The sequence below is a fragment of the Mytilus californianus genome, unplaced genomic scaffold, assembly GCF_021869535.1.
Source record: "Mytilus californianus isolate M0D057914Y unplaced genomic scaffold, xbMytCali1.0.p SCAF_5, whole genome shotgun sequence".
NCBI lineage: Eukaryota > Metazoa > Mollusca > Bivalvia > Mytilida > Mytilidae > Mytilus > Mytilus californianus.
The window spans coordinates 61,529,339-61,547,989 of NW_026262701.1; the positions used below are offsets into that span (position 1 = coordinate 61,529,339).

An 18,651-nucleotide genomic window follows, 5' to 3' on the forward strand; every position below is an offset into this window, starting at 1 on the left:
GTTTTCATTTTTAGTATAGGAAATAGACATTAAAATTTCCTTTTCTAGAAGATACAGGATATTTGAGGATGCCGAGTGTATGGAAAGCCGGTATATAGTAATTCTATCGCACATAGTATCTTTTTTATTTCGTTTATTTGAAAACTTATACATTGTACAAAGGAACAAGTTAAAGTCAACTCACATTAAATATCTATTTTATGCTCCGCCTACGGCAGTAAAGCGCAAAATATTATCTGGTATGTGTGTTGGCTCGTTTGTCCGTTCATCCGTTCCTCTGTCTGACCGTCCGTCTGTCCATTCATACTGCAATTAGATTGACGTTATAGTCTGATCAACTTGAATCTAAGTACACATGTTCATTCTGATATGATCTTTCTAAATTGAATGCCAAAATTACCGTTTTGACACAAATTTCACGATTCACTGAATATGGAAAATGATTGTGCGAGCAAATTAGCATACTCAAAATATTTTTTTTTTAAATTCAATTTGTTGACTTTTTATTCTCATTTCTGATCCGCCATGAGCTATTACATAGCAACTTTGTGTTTGGTGGATAGACACTCCGTCTTTAATATTTTATTTGCAATAATTGATACCGGTTTACAATCTCGGTTTAGAGTTTGGAAAACACGGAAAACGTAAATAAGACGTCAAAATATGATTATTTTCCCAACTAGTCCCTTTCCCGATGGTGTAAAATCCGGGAAAGGGGCGCACTTTCATTCATATAAATACATATATGATAATATATAGTATGTGTTTGAATGTAGGGGAATAAAAATAGTTCGTTAACAAATACTGTCCTAATAATAGACACAAACAGAATTTCATCAAACATTATACATCTGACACAAGCTTTATAAAGATGTTTTGACTTTTTTCGAATTGCTGGCACCTTATTTTTTAAAGAAACTATACATTTCTTTACTGATTGATATCAATATGCCGGCATTTAGCAAGCAAGTTAGTCGGTGCATTCAGCTACAGACGAGTCATTAGTGTTGTAGTGTCCCCCTTTCACAAATGCTGGACATCACCGTACTGGTAGCTAGATTTTCTTTTTAACATAACGTTGTTTCATAATGTGGTTTTGTGGTTTTCCCAGAAACCACATTATGATTCTTTAACCAGTTGATTCTCATTGTGTTCTTTAGTGGTCGCTAGAATTAGTTGCTAGCTTGAGTCTGGTTTTACTACTAACAACTGTCATCTTAATTGTTGTAAGGGCAAATTTTCAAAAGTTCCATAAAAGACACCGACCATTTATATTTTGTAGGGGAGTTTTCTTATATATATATACATTGTTTAATTTTAAATTTCTTGAATATATAATTTAAAGAATTCTTTGTTTAGAAGGAAAGTGTACAAAATACTTTGTTTGCATGACATGTACATGCGTTTCGAAATAATTTTCTAGTTACTGTATGTTATTGAAATTGCCTGTATTTCTAGTTTAAGTCGGAGAAAAGAATGTTTGTCACGAGAGAAAAACCATGTCCCCTACCAAAAAAGAACGGTTAGTGCTTAAGATATAATTCAATAAAAAAAAATCGCAAAGGGATCGCCGACTTAGAATATTTAGTTCTTTTGTAGGACTTTAAACATCCAAATTACTATTATGGCAGGCTACCAATGTGTGGTAACCAAATACAAATAGTAAAGATAAAAGAAAAACAAATACAACTTTTTATTTTCAAGATAGAAAAATACAAATTTTTATTTTCAAGATAGAAAAATACATTTTTTTATTTTCAAGACAGAAAAATAAAAGATTATTGTTAGTTCTGGTTGGCCTGAATTAAAAGGAATAGGTGAAGGGTAGTGTAGAAGCGGGGTATATTCGACCGACGCCTCTAAGTCTTTTTGTAGTACTTTTTCACGAATAAGACTTTGATATTGTATCAAATAAAATGATACAATTCAATACAAGTAAGACTTGCAATCGCATTAACAGTTACAGCAACACGTGGTTATTTTGTTTTCAAACCCACCTTCTCTGTTTTGAAACTCGCGAGATTGCAATTTGATTTTCTGAAAGGTGGCAGGATTATGAATGATATATAACTTGGGCGGGTAAGAACTAAAAATAAATAACTTTGCACAAGACAGGATAAAAATGAATATCCTGCAGCACAAAAAGGCGGAAAAAATAAGCAAATAAATGATCAATCTGAGAGAAAAAAAATCCTCGTGCACCCCCCCCTCCCCCCCCCCCCCCCCCATCAAATGGTCTGGTCGTCCCTTTATAAAGGTATAGAACTTGACCTACATATTAGGTTGGTTCATTCCTCCTATTCCCACTTTTTATAAATCTGGTATTTAAAATTTTCAAGAATAAGGGTTCTAAATCTGACCCGAATTCTTACAGAGGTATAACTCTCAATTCATGTCTAAGTAAAACATTCACTGCTGTGCTCAATAACAGATTAAATAAATTGTCAGATGAAATAGGCTTAATTACAGGAGCACAGGCTGGGTTCAGAAAAGGGTTTTCTACTATGGATAATATTTTTATTTTACATTCACTTATCTCTATCTATTTTTCATTTGGTAAAAAATTATTTTGCTCGTTCATTGATTTCAAAAGTGCATTTGATACAGTTTGGAGAGCTGGTTTGTGGCAAAAGATGCTACAGTATAATATTCAAGGCAAAATATTGAGAGTTATACACAACATGTATCAGAATATCCAGACATGTATTAGAATGGGAAAGGATATTTCTGCATTTTTTAGTTGTGATATAGGAGTGAAACAAGGGGAGAATTTATCCCCCTTTCTTTTTTCCCTCTTTTTGAATGATCTGGAGAAATTTTTACTAGATAATGATGTAAAAGACCTTGAAAATATATCAGTTAAATGCCAAGAAATCTTATTATGTTATGTAAAAGTCTTTATAATATTATATGCAGATGACACAGTTATTTTATCTGAGTCAGAGGAGGATCTGCAACATGCATTGGCAGTTTTTGAGCAATATTGTAATGAATGGAAACTCACAGTTAATACAAGTAAAACTAAAATTGTAATTTTCAGTAAAAAGAAATACAAGGTTAAACTAGAATTTAAAATTTATGGTAAAAATATTGATGTCTTAGACTCATATACTTATCTGGGTATTGTATTTAATTATAATGGCTCTTTTTGTTCAGCTAGAAAAAAATTATTGGAACAGTCCAATAAAGCATTGTATGCACTATATAGAAAGATAAGAAATATTGCAATTCCCGTAGATATACAGCTAAAGTTATTTGATTGTCTTATTCTACCTATAATGATTTACTCTAGTGAAGTATGGGGATTTGAAAATAAACAGGGACTGGAACGGATGCACTTGCAGTTTTGTAAAAATATTCTGCACGTGAGAAAAAGTACTCCAAATTTTATGGTTTACGGGGAACTTGGTCGTTATCCCATTGATATTACTATTAAACTACGCATGGTTATGTTTTGGAATGATATGCTCTCAAATGAGAATAAATTATCTAATATTTTATATAGACTTATGTTACAACTTCACCAGAGTAAACCCAAACATTTTAAATGGGTTGCGTACATCAAATCCATTCTTGATGAAAGTGGTCTTACTTTTATATGGAATGATCAGATACCTATGAATAGAGAAATGTTGAAATCTCTTGTCAAACAAAAACTTGTGGATCAGTTTATACAACAATGGTTTTCTGTAATTAATAATTCTTCAAGAGGAGAATTCTATGGTAAATTCAAAAATATATTTGAATTAGAACCCTATCTACTACGATTGGGAAATACTGATAGATTGTATATGGCTAAATTTAGATGCTCAAATCTTAAATTCCCAATTGAAACGGGAAGATGGAAAAATATTTTAAAAGAAAATAGGATATGTCATCTATGTAATCAAAATATTGGCGACGAATATCATTATATGAGTGTTTGTTCACATCCTAGTGTGTCACTTCTTAGACAAAATCTCGTACCTAATTATTACTTACAATATCCTTCAAGGCAGAAATTAATCGGTTTACTTTCATTGTGCAACATAAAGGTGTATAGGAAAGTATGTACTTTTCTTAGAAAGATTACTTATTTGTTGTAGATACAATTTTTATACATTATATATATATTTAGGTACTCACAATCACTGAATAAATAGGAAGATATCTGTACAAATGTAATCCTTTAAACTTAATAGGTAATATATATATATATATCTCAATGTCATGAAAATCACGTGCTATTATACATTACTCTGCTGTCGATTTATGTGTATACTTTATCATGTTTTGACCTCTTGTACACGTTTGTGTCTGAGGAAATAAAATATTTTGTCTTTTGGTAAGAAAAGTTAAAATTTCATGTGGGAATAGGAGGAAAACTTGTACAAACAAAGGATTATACTGTATAAACATTGTTTAATCAACTTTTAATTGACCAGTGTTTTTTATGATAGGTAATAGGTAAATTTTGTATGTGTATGAATTCTGTGTTTTTAATTTAGATAAATATGAAAGAAATGGAAACAAATATAGTAAATTATTTTATTTTTTTCATAACACAAATTATGAGGCTGCATTTTTATTAATCTATTGAACGTAAATAGGTGAAAGGCTGCATCACCATACTGTACTGTTGTGACTTCCTCACTGGGCATCTGTCCGTAATCTCTTCTAATCTGTTGTTGATTTCGACATACTTTCGTTTTTGGGCTACTCTCTTCCCACCGGCTGCATATACTGGATCATGGTCAGGGCGTAGCTTCCTCATGTTTCAGTAGTTTTATGAGTTTAAAGATACGGATATGCTGCATTTCGGATGACGACTTCATAGTCCAAGAAGATAGTGGTAGGCTGAAGTTGTAGTTGGTGTTGGTGGCATACATCTTTGAGTAAGTCATGAATCTTGTGTATACTAGTTCGCTCTTGGCTGGAAGTAAACTGTGTACGAATGGATACAGTGCGCCGTCAACCATTACGTGAAATGTGTAAAGTTTGACAAATACCCTTGGACAGGAGTAAAATGTACATTTACCATACTAGTATATGATATCTGCTACTGCTAATGAGTTAGATTCTTTTGAGTTCTGAAGATTATTACACACCAAACTATGCTGTCGTCTGTTAGCAAGAATGGGTAAAACTGGTAGGTTCGTTTTGCGTTTTATGTACATGGAAATCTTGCAAGATGGGAAAGTTTGTTTTTATATTATCTATCATCAATTTATGTGTTCAGATGAAAAAATTTTAGGTTTATAAATTCAATGATTTTTTAATCGTATATTACTTCTGTTTATCTGACTTATTCTTTATTATAAGGTAATTCTTTGAAGAAGAAAAAAACCTTTTACAAATACACAGTGTGTTAATTTTTTTTTTTAAATAATATACTTAAACAGTAAAAAATATGTTTTCTTTTAAAAAATACAGATAAATCTTGGATGATTTTTAATTAACGTTGATTGTTATAAAAACAAATTATTTATCAAAACATCTATTGTTATTTGCATGTGGGAATAGAAGGAATAGTGATTTTTAAAAAGTGGGAATAGGAGGAAGACACCATTAGGTTTTAGTGTTTAATCAACTTGTTAAATAATCTAATCTTTAGCGAGATGCTAAATCAATTTTTTTTTTCATTTAAGGAAAAAATACAACTAAAGCACAAAAGCAGTCCTAAATGTGAAAGGTGCATCCGACTTACTCTTTCACGATAAGAATGTGTCGATTTCAGTATTTTAACCAAACTCTATACAAAATTTTTTTTCAAAGAATTTATGAGAATACACCATCAGGATCTAAACTGATTTTCACCTGCCATTATTAGATTGTATGTGACTTTATTTCTTTAACTTAAAAGATGCATTATAACTTCTACCTCTATTGTATGAATAAGTATACAACATATTAATCATAAAATAGCATTCCAATTGTTCTGTATACAATATTTGCATCCCTTGCATAGCATTCTGCGATATCAATACTTTCTCAAAATGATGTGTTATAAGCATGTTTAAAAAAAAGTTCAAACAGTATAAGTCGCGAGCTTGCACCTTTTATTTTACTTGAAAAGAATTTTTGTTTTTAATAGAAATGTTCTTTTAACTAACATACTGGTTGTAGTTGCAATCAATAATAAGTCAATAATTCGACTATTCAGCAGCAGATTTAAGCATGCAACTATAGGTCACCGTACGGCCTCAACAATGAGAAAATCCCATACCGTATAGTCAGCTATAAAAGGCTCAGACTTTACAAACGAAAATAATAATAATCTGATTTATGACAAAACGATAAACGAAAAACAAATATGACAGACAGCAACCTGCAACAACTACTAATTTACAGGCTACTGAGTAGGGACAGGCGCATATAGAATGTGGCGCGGTTTAACATGCTTGTGAGCGCTCAAATATCCCCTCAGCTTTGACAGTGAACAGCACAACATAAGAACAAACTGATTTTTTTTTAAAGAAAAAGATATTTAACCAGTAATTTATGTAAACTGTGTTTTAAATCCAAAACTATATTTTGTGACCTGGTCCTTGTTGGGCAAACTGAATACCTGTTTAAAGAGAGCATATGGGAAAAAGACATTTTTCAAAGTAAACACTACGATGATGCATGGGATAATCAAAGTGTATGGCGAGCCATTCTTAAGCGTGTATGCAAAAAGATTTCCTGACAAGGTTAATAGAGTTCAAAAATTCGAGTTTACATAACATGTGTATGTAAAATATCATTTGAATTTGCTTGTTAATGACAGCTGTTATCTGACCATACGAGTAACCTGTCAAGGACACAGCAAAAGTGTAAAAAAAAGTTATAAAAAATTTATCAGCTGTTATATATATATATCGTATTCAAATTGTAAACGCTTAATTTACAATTTTTTTCAATACTAAAATTCTATGACTGAGAGAAAAGATAAACTAGTTTTTCATTTGTTAAATGTTTAAAATTAACTACTGTAGCTTGCATCTCATATCTGATGTAAACTCGGATATATAAGAAATATAATGCATAATTAGGTATTTGAACTTATAGCACCATTTCTTGAAAAGGACGGCATATAAATATTTAAAAAAAACTTGCAAGTTGCCATACAGTTAGAAAACAAGTTGCCGTACCGTAAATCTGCAAACACGAGCAAATTGCCGTATACCTTAGGCTTGATTGTTTTTTTTTACCGATATTCTTTAGAAAAACCCTTTTGATAGCGAATTTCAGTAAATATGATGTCACACTATCATTATCTAAAAATTTGTCTTGAAAAAGGAATCGACCTCGAAATTTTCTGGTACCAAGTGCATAGTTTTGGAGTATAACACTAAATCTTGTCTTTGTTTGCTAATTGTTGGCATAAAAAAATAAAGAATTATTTTATCAGAAAATCGGTTCATACACGGTAACTCATCAAAATGGTAGAAATGGTTTAAATTAAAGGATTTCTTACCTTGTTTTTATTTCTCTCTCCTTTCTCCTCGCTCCGTTGGTACCCAATTGCTGGTGGCGATGATACACAGTGATTAGCTTTGTGATTTATTTATATAGTTTTTTACATAAATATCCGTCTATGTTTAGGGGGTGTGCACTTATTATGATATTGCATAGTATTTTCCTTTCTTTAAATTCTTTTAATTCCAGATTTGTTTCTGTACCAAAAAGAAAATAATTGAAAAATTAGTAAAGAATTTTCCTTGATCGGATTTAAGAGTAAATTCCAAAACCACGGTAATTTTCTGTTTTGCTTGGGTTACAGCTTTTTAAAATCGGTGACAAATATGCGGATGACCACTGTGTAGGGTAGTTACCTGAAGAGTAGAGAGCACTAAATTGGAGAGTCTTTGCAGCAGAAGGTTTAACAACAGGAATTTCATGTAGTCCACATACTTTTCCACTTTGCTGTTTCAATGAGATATTGAATCAGAAATTTCTTTAACTGAAATTCTGTAATCTAATTCACTTAAACTTTTGATATTTTTCATATTTTCTACTAAAACGTTTGTCTCAATTAACGTCGATATACGATTTGAAGGTGTTTTATTCAGATATGAAGAAGAAACCATTCATCTGGTTCAACAGATTATGTATTATTGTCGATTCTTTCAATGATTTCAATAGATTCCAGTATTGGTTTGGATCTTTATCTCTTTGTTTAAGTTATGTTACACGGTCTGTTTGAATGAAGTTTTATTTATATTTACGTATCTATAAACTCATCATAGATACAAGGAGTCGGTTTCACAAAAAAACTTACGACTGGGATTGATCGTAAGTCATGATCAATTCAGTATACTTAGTAATACAATTAATCTTAGTCGTATTTTGAAAAACCGACTCCAGAATTTAAATTTTGTACGCAAGACGCGCGTTTCGTCTACAAAAAATCATCAGTGACGCTCGAATCAAAAAGTTTAAAAGGCCAAATGAATTACTTAGTTGAAGAGTATTGAGGAACACAATTCAGAAAGGTTTTTCCAAATACAGCTAAGGTAATCTATTCCTCTGTATTAAAACATTAATAATGAGATTGTGTGGAAATTTCGACAATAATTGTCCTTCGTCTTTACCTTTTGAAGCGGCCACTTATGATAAATTCAAGATCTCTGTTGCTGTACTTTCAGATTCCATAGACTTTTAATGTTCATCAAATTCTTTATTAGCGTTTTACAAGTTGAGTGACAGAGTGCATCTTGAAAATTAAATGCTGAGGATGTAGACCACACAAGGATTTGTATATTACTATACAAATCGTTGGACCACACATAACCACCAGGATTTGTATGCCCCCGTGACAAAATGTCGAGGAGCATATTAGTTTACCCCTGTCCGTCCTTCCGTCCGGATATAGATACATGGTTTGTCTGGCTATCTCCTCCTACAGTTTTTGAGCTACAGCTTTAATATTTTGTAGGATGTTTTTACACATAATAGAGGTGTGCATGTTCACAGGATTTTGATTATTTTCAAATATTCATAAAATGCCAGGCATTTAGACTTCAGTCATTTTTGGTACTAGCTGCATAAAGAGATCATGGTTTGTCCCGGGGCATTTTAGATATTCACAAAAACCGATAGTTGGACTTCAATTTCTTCTCACTTGCTGTAAAAGTGAAAACATGGTTAACTTTGTACTACTATACAGTTTAATGTCCCTAATGCAATAAATAAGATTTTTTAGTATTCAGTCAAATATTTAATCAATACCGGGAAGTTGAACTTGGTACCAAAACTACTAAAACTGGAAAGTTGAAATCTTTTGGCTGGATATTTTTTCCTGCAAGTGTAGACATTCAGAATTAAAAAAAAGATAGATCATCATACATAGTGTTAAATTTATAATTTCTTATGGTCAGGCGGGGACATCATGTCTTACAGACAGTGCAACAATTTCAAGTTGTACTTCAACATCACTGTTTTTCATATGTTGCCAAAATGTAAAAAACAAATCTTTACATTGACAATCAATATGGAAGCGGAGAAACTGGAGACATTTTATCTGTATACAAATAAAGCAAATATCTATTTGTGAACCTGTTACATGTACTTGTACAATACTTTGCTGACTGCAGGACAAAAACAAGTGAGTCATTGTTATAACTAAATTATATGTAATAAAGGCCGTGGATTTTCTGTAAAAATCTTGGCTTGCGTTGCCACAAAATCAACATTTTTTAAAATGCAGTGAAACAATAGATATGATTGCTGTGAATGACGTTTCTCTTTGGTACTTGTACAAAATATCACGTCTCTTTTATTCAGTATTGTTGCTGTTTGATAGTATTGTACTTTGAATAGTTCGCGATACACAGGCTTACAAAATGGGCCAAAAACCTTGACTAAGTTTTTTATTGGCAGTTTGCAAGCATACTTAGGAAAGTGTGCGACATGTGAAGATTGATGGACGGACAGACAGTCAGACGGACAACGGTATACATACAATGTAATACGTCCCGTCTACAAAAGAGCGTAAATAAAAAATAACATATAGACGTTTCGCACAGTGTTGGAACAAATCCCATTTCCAATAATCATTTCTGAAAGCAATCCGGTTTCACACTTTTAAATCTTGTGCGCTTAACTTTTTACCTTTGTGCGCACAACTTTAAGCATAGAAAAAAGTGGGCAAAAAGGCTTATTTATTTATATTTATAACAAGATTAAAAGTTGTGCGCACAAGTTTTAAAGTCACGCGCACAAATTTTATACATTTCATCTTTGGCACTAAAGGGGCTCCGTACTATTTACCTATGAAACAGAAATATGGGGTTAAAAGACACTGACAATTTCATTATCATATAGTTATTACTTTAAAGAAGCATGCGGCAAAATGAGGGGGGTGGGGTGATTATTTCAAAATAAAAGACTGCAAAGAAATAACAAGAAAAAGTATACAGAAAGTGGTCAAAATAGAATGACCAATTGAATGTTGTTTTTGGCGGCAGTGGCGTCAACAATTAGTTAAGAAAAGTGTTCGTGATTAGGTCAGATTAATGGGAACTAATTATGACAGGTCAATCACATTTTATATGTGGTCGTATAAGCATTGGCAAATCTCATTTCCATTGAGATTACATGTCACTGCCCCTCAGTCAAATAATTTCATACTTTAAATGACCAGACTCGAGCTAGCGACCAAGCAAGCTGTCGACCAATTATATCGACCACTAAAGTTAACAATGAGAATCGATGAGTTAGAGAACCATTCAGAGATATGTCGGAAAATAAAAAATTGAGATAATGTTACAACGTTCTACCAATACGCAATTTTTATACGTAATATTTCGCCTCTAAATGTTTAAATAACCTCAGATGTCTACATTTGCGAATTGCGATAAATCTTTGACTGTCCATTGCGTTTAAACACTAAATCCCTGTCTGGGATGTGTTTTAATTCATTTTAGTCTCTGGTGCATGATTTTTTATTATTAATTGTTTTTGGCTTTTAACATAGCTTTCAGTAACTGCGAGTACTCTCAAATCGTACTTTCGTGTTAATTTGACCTGTTGACACAAATTGTAATGCATTTCTGTTATTCAATGTTTACTTATTTTGTGTTATATATCGTCTTACTATTTTTAATATGTACCACCTTTGATAAGTATTTAGTATGACGAAATATATTTTCTATTCTGTACTCGTACTATGAACAACAAATTCATTTTGTAAAAAATTGTTTCTGTACTCCTAACAACAAAAATTATTATATTTAAATTTACCGGTGTACGTTACTTTTTTTAACGCCATTTTGTCCTAGGTTAAAGTTGTCTTTTTTTTATATTTTGTAATAGATCAAACTTATTCGTTCAGTGTATATTTACTTATTTTTGTGTATTGTCTTTTTGATCGAGTTAAGCCATTTCAATTGATATTTTATTATGTGTCTTTTTATGTTGTAATGTTATACCACTGTTTCAGGTTAGGGTGAAGTTTGGCGCCTGTTAAAATGTTTAAACCCGCTGCATTTTTATGCACCTGTCCTAAGTCCGGAGTCTGTTGTTCGGTGGTTGTCGTTTGTTGGTGTGGTTCATAAGTGTTTCTCGTTTTTTATATAGATTAGACCGTTGGTTTTTCTGTTTGAATTGTTTTACACTAGTCTTTTTAGGACCTATAAGCTTGCTGTTCGATGTGAGCCAAGGCTCCGTGTTCAAGGCCGTACTTTGACCTATAATGGTTTACTTTTTACACATTGTGACTTGGATGGATAGTTGTCTCATTGGCACTCATACCACATCTTCTTATTTATATATACTTTTTTTCAGAAGGAAAAAGTAAATTAATTTTGTTTAAGTTTTATTTTGGATTTCAATCTTTGAACAATTTAAGTGAGTAGCTTGCTTGCTCAAGGCTAATGTTCTTAGTCAGTAATTCAATATGTGATGATTTTATATTACATGGCATCTAAAAACTTATACATTTTTAAAAAAAAAATGAGATATTCGTTCCTTGCCAAAAAGGAAAGGAAAAACAAAAACTAACAAAAAAGCAAAAAAAAAACAAAACAAATACTGAAAAACGGATATTTTGGCAGAAGCATATAAAAAAGTTGAGGAAATAAAAGTATCTGGAATGCTATTTGTTTGCGGTACTCGAAACTAAGATTTTTAACGTGTAACAATTACTGCATAGATGAACTAAATACCATCTTAGTACATGACGGCTCAACCATGACTCAAGATTCAGAGGTGTTTTAAATATTTTAGAACAGAATAAAACAATCTTAGAACAGATGTCAATGCAAATATTTGATTAATTCACGGTGAGATATATCAAAAATGAAACTGAACAAGAAAGATGCTATATGTGGTAAAATCAGATAATGGCTTTCTATACCCTCGGCATCCTCAAATGTTGTATATTTCCGCAAAAATCTTTAGGTATGGAACCATTAAAATGGCCGGGTCAAAAAGAACATACAAGAAAGTAAGTCACTCTAAAAAGTTCCCATTGGCGGTAGTGCATTCGCATGCGTAATAATACATAACTTTCTTACCATTTTGTGAAAGGTTCGCACGCAAACGTGATTATTTTTGCGTGCAAGTGTAATGCATCGATGGGAACATTTCAACAAATAGTAACTTTTATTATGTCCCCACCCCCCTGGTGAACAAAATATTAAATAGTTCTGTGTTATAACGTATGCAAATGCACAACTTGCCTTTTAAGAAAATCACCTTGAATAATGTATACCGTAAAAAAACGAGGTCGGTGGCCCTATTGTTATTGGTACCAATTCCGTGCGCAACGTGTTTTTTTTATCTTGTAATTTACATTAATAGTTTTCTTTTTGGCTCTTTCTACACTTTGATTTTTTTTAGAAAGTAAAATTTCCAAACTGACGAATATTAAGAGTATTGGAAATGTTCTCCCCTCTCCTTTTCAACACTACAACTTCACTGAAAATTTTCCACCGCTTATATAATCTAACATCAACATAGAGATTTTAAAGAAACGTTAGAAAAATCTGAAAAGATTTAAAGATAATTTAGAGAACTTTTCCTTTGATTTTACGATCATTATATGCAAATGTTATACATGTATTATTTACGAATGAACATCGGTTTTAATATTTTTTCAAATCTTGCTTAACAAAACTACATTCGGTATTATACGATTTTTACTATAGAATTTTTGTTTTTCACTACATCACCTAGTCCAATTGCTCGTGTAAAAATCGATATTAAATTCATTCCTTTTTTCTGCACAAATTTCCTTTATTTAGAAAAAATATCATAAATAATTAACAAATTAGTTTTAATTTCATCCCTTACTTTCATACATCAAACAACCAAATTAAAAACCCTTAATAAAATTATCTAAATTAAATCTGGGACTATTATGCTAGTATAATAGTCCCAGATTAAATGGTATATTTTGTGTTCATAATAAACAATAGAGGGCTAATTAAGAAACGGGGATTTAAAAAAAAAAACGGTATAGGTACATGGATGTCATCCTGGTTTGCCCACTTTTAATTGCATCTTTATAAAAACATAGGATGTTTTGATGTTTTAACAATTATAGTTTATTTTTGAATTATAGTCATATTTTTTACCTTTATTTTACCTGTAAAATTTCATAAAACAGACTTAATTCTGCTATTAAATCAAGGAAAAAGTGCAAAAATATTTTATATTTTATATTTTTTTCAGCAGGGAATGTATTGAATTTGTCAAATAGGAAAAAAATATAGACAAAAATGTATACAAAAATGTTTATTATTTTGACATTTTATCAACAAATTGTTTTAAGTGTTGGTACATTCTGAAAAAAAAAATAATGAAACTTAAGATTAAAATAAGTGTCATTTAAATTTCGTTTTATTTATTCACCTTATTTTTTGTTTTCAATTTTAATAAATGCACTGTTCTGAAATTTAATATAAAAAATATCCAATTAATTCTAACAAATAAAATACAAATGCTACTGTTCAGTAGCCAAGCTTTACCCATTACTCCTGCAACACATCACTCTACCACCAAAGGTCACTTAACAGACACGTCCCACCCAAGACAACTATCGACATCGACCAGCAGGATGAATGGTGCCTTACAACTACAAGAAAACAGTTCCTTTTAACGACGGACAACATCTACCCACCCATGCTGATCTTCTCAACAACAAACAACTTGACACACCTTGCTGCTGCCAACACGATCTTCTGCGACGGCACATTCTACTCATGTCCAACTCTCTTTCATCAGCTGTACACAGTTCATGCAATGGTAGATTGTTCTATGTTCCCACTAGTGTATGCTCTACAACAAGGAAAAGACGAGGTCATCTATTCACGCTTCTTCAGCCACATACGTTACATCGCTCAACTACATCAGTTACAACTTCAACCAGAAACAGTACTTATTGATAACGAGACAGTAACCAACAACGCAGCACGGACAGTGTTCCCAGGGGTAACCGTTAAAGCTTCTTCTTCCACTTACCCATTGTATTTGGCAAAAGGCACAGAAATGTGGACTACAGTCATACTATAAAGAAAATGAAGACATCACTCGACTTATACGACGAGCCTTAATACTACCTCTTCTTCCACCCCACCTTGTTGAGGATGTATGTCTTACAACTTTAGAAGACATTGGTGAAGCTGACAACATACCCGCTACAACATCATTTACAGATTACGTGACAGAGTTTTTGGGTTGAAGGATACCGCTTTCTATGGAACCACTTCTACACAGAAGGACCCCGAAGGATGGATACAACAAAATAAAGAAGAGACTCCAACATGCCCACCCTAAACATCTACGAGATCATTGAGTTACTGAAGAAGACCCAGTCACTAACAGAATGTACCATTATCCAGTATGCAGCAGGAGGAGCCCGCCCACCAAAAAGACGACGATACAGAGTAATAGACACCAGACTCCAACTATTGAAAGACACATACCAACAAGGACTCATCAACGTAATAGACTACTCTGACGCAGCATCCAATCTTCTTCATTTGAACTGAATGACTTAGTGAAAGATTGTAATTTGTGACTTTGTGAATATAATGTTTTGTGACTTTTGAAATACAAGAGTGCACACACTGAAACGTCTCGCCTTCTTTACTAACCATTGATATTATGTTGATAGTCCTAAATATAAAACTTTACTACAACTATCACATAAACTTAACATGATCCAAGAAAATGAGGTCAAATTCAGATAAAGCAAACGAGAAATACATGTACACCTGACAATCATTCAATTCACTAAATATAGTTGACCTATAGCTATTTGCCAAAGTTTCGAAGATCCAGACTTAACAAAGAAAACTAAACATTGACCAATGAACCATGAAAATGTGGTCAAGGTCAGATGAACTATGCCAGGCAGACATGTACACCTTACATATAATCTATGCATTAAATATAGTTGACTTTTTGCTTAAAGAATCTAAAAAACAAACTTAACCATGAAAATTTAACATTGACCAATGAACCACCAAAATGAGGTCAAAGTCAGATGATACCTGCCAGACAGACATATACAGCTTACAATCCTTCCATACAACAAATATATAGTTGACCTATTGCTTATAGTTTAAGAAAAAAGAACAAAACACAAAAACTTAACACTGAGCAATGAACCGTGAAAATGAGGTCAAGGTCAAATAAAACCTGCGAGACTGACATGCACATCATAAAATATTTCCATACACCAAATATGGTTAACCTATTGCATATAGTATTAGAAAAAAAGCTTAAAACTCAAAAACTTAACTTTGACCACTGAACCATGAAAATGAAGTCAAGGTCAGATGACACCTGACAGTTGGACATATACACCTTACGATCATTCCGTACACCAAATATAGAAGACCTATTGCATACAGTATAAGAAAAACAGATCAAAACACAAAAACTTAACTATAACCACTGAACCATAAAAATGAGGTCAAGGTCAGATGACACCTGCCAGTTGGACATGTACACCTAACAATCCTCCCATACACCAAATATACTAGACCTATTGCTTATAGTATCTGAGATATGGACTTGACCACCAAAACTTAACCTTGTTCACTTATCCATGAAATGAGGTTGAGGTCAAGTGAAAATTGTCTGACGGGCATGAGGACTTTGCAAGGTACGCATATACAAAATATAATTATCTTATTACTCATAACAAGAGAGAAATTAACATCACAAACAATCTTTACTTTTTTTTCAAGTAGTCACTGAACCATGAAAATGAGGTCAAGGACAATGGACATGTGACAGACGGAAACTTCGTAACATAAGTCATCTATATACAAAATATGAAGCATCCAGGTTTTCCACCTTCTAAAATATAAAGCTTTGAAGAAGTTAGTTAACGCTGCCGCCGCCGGATCACTATCCCTATGTCGAGCTTTCTGCGACAAAATTCGCAGGCTTGACAATATATAAAAGATTGTAAAACCATAGTGCTTTATTTATTTCCTTATGCAATGCATGCATAAATTTGATTCATATATTTTATAAATTATGTTTGCAATAAAAGATATATTCATATCATGAAAACTAATGAATTATTAAGACACTTTTATAAATGAATGTCATTGTTTTGTCATTAGTTGTACATGTATTCTAAATGAATCGATTGAATTGATATTAAATTATTGAGAGAAAAATATTTGATTAATTTATTATTTATCTATATAAATGAAATTGGAACTACACAATGAAAAATACCTGAATATATAGAAAACACTGATAAACTATATTCCTAAGTTGGAACAGACTATATAATTGTATGCTCATTAATTTTTTTGTCTTTTTTGTTTTCTTTACTAATAGCTAATTGGTTTAATTAAATGTGGGCAAACCATTATTTAGATTAGTCTACTCTTTAAACATGGTCTTTTATATTTCAGTTGTAAGTTCAAAAGAAAACAGGTATACAGTTTGACAATGTGATATGATCCGTATCCAGTCATTCATACTAAAAATTAGAATGATTGGAATAGCATTCTAGCATATAAATATATATGGTGTACACATAATATTTAAACACTGTCAAGTGAAAATTGACATTCGATTTTGGAAATCGATTTAAACAAGTTTGAACAAAGAGCTAGCGTTTAAAGCTGACCACTGGACGACTTATAGTTTCTTGAGAAGGTAGGACACATTGATTTTTATTGAAAGACATGTAATATGAGATGACAAATGTTGTCAGAATATTACATAGCAATCGAAGAACACAGATATTAAATTATTTATATGAATTTATACATTTGTCTTATCGCAAAAGAGACACTACATTATAATATGGTTTCCTACTGCTTTCTACAAATATACATTTAATTTGCGAATTATTATAGACAACAACGGAGCCTGTATCACCCACAAAGGGTTTCGGTGTATTTTAAAAGGATTAATTAAATATTATGATTGAAAATATTGTATTGATCAGAGAGCATTGGTTAGTTAAAAAATTTATAATGGTCAGTCAAAGGATTAGAATTCACATTCTTACTCTTCATATGATGCACAATCACAAAGAAAACATAAGCAAATTTGTACTTCCTTATTAGCTTACGTTGTTATAATGTCGACGGGTGTGACGATTGACCAGCCACATTTTAAAAGTAGACACATTAGGCTCAGATTATAGGATAAAAATGGAAGTATAATGGGCTCATTATATCTCCTAGGGATGATCATGGAACTTCCATGGGATGATTAAATAATACGAGTTGCGTTCCTTGCAAGGTGATCTTAGAGGAAAGTTTTTAAATAAATCTTTATTGTCATATAAGTACAACATGATACTTGTAACATAATACAAATAATAACAACAACAAAATAAACTGATTTGAATAATTATATAAAAAATAAATAAAATAAATAAAATAAATAATTATTTTATTATAGTGTCACATATTTGATCAGACAATATATATATACAACAATTCATAATAAAAACAGAGATCAAATATCCAGCCTTTGAATAGACTTATGAGACACTTTAAAACATATCAGACAACTGTACATTTATATAAAAAAAAAATATATATATCCTTATAAAATTCAAAAATAATTATTGGTTTATCACATTAAGTAAACTGCTTTTAAAATATTTACTAGTAAAAGTTTCAATTAATATTAGATAGATGATAGATTGATTGTGTTAAGGATCTTTTAAAACTAGGTTATCCTCTAGCTATAATAGCTCTTTAAAATAACCATACACATTTAACTTGATAAGTTTCATAACACCATAAGGTTTCGCCTCCTTGCACAATTTGAATGAAAAAATTATAGTCGTGGTTCAATTCATTATTTTTCTTTTAAACAGGTCGGGTTCACTATATTATACGGGTATACATAATTTAGCATATTAAAGTTCCCGGCCGATATAATTGTTTTTTACATAACACTCAATTTGTTTTGCATTGTCATATAAGTACAACATGATACTTGTAACATAATACAAATAATAACAACAAAAAAATAAACTGATTTGAATACATATATTCCCGAATTTTTATTTATGAAAATAAAAATATTTTACAAAACATCTAAAAATTTATCAGGTTTTTGAATAAAAAAAGGGTGCGAACGTGTAGGGTGCGAACGGACCTAGGGGGCGAACGTGTGGGGTGCGAACGTGTAGGGTGCGAACGTGTATTGGGCGCGAACGGACCCGATACCTATATATATATATGTGTTGTG

At 31.8% G+C, this 18,651-nt stretch overlaps 1 protein-coding gene across 2 annotated transcripts in view; it reads left to right on the forward strand.

The window, feature by feature from the left end:
* LOC127701160 (uncharacterized) overlaps positions 1-18,651 on the forward strand; it is a 67,656-nt gene that overhangs the window by 31,516 nt on the left and 17,489 nt on the right. The window contains exon 2 of one of the 2 annotated variants that reach the window (XM_052204981.1): positions 16,848-17,094. The exons of the other annotated variant lie outside the window; for it this stretch is intronic. The gene's annotated coding sequence lies outside the window, so the exon portion shown is untranslated. The remainder of the gene's footprint in view (positions 1-16,847; positions 17,095-18,651) is intronic. 2 annotated transcript variants of the gene reach the window in all.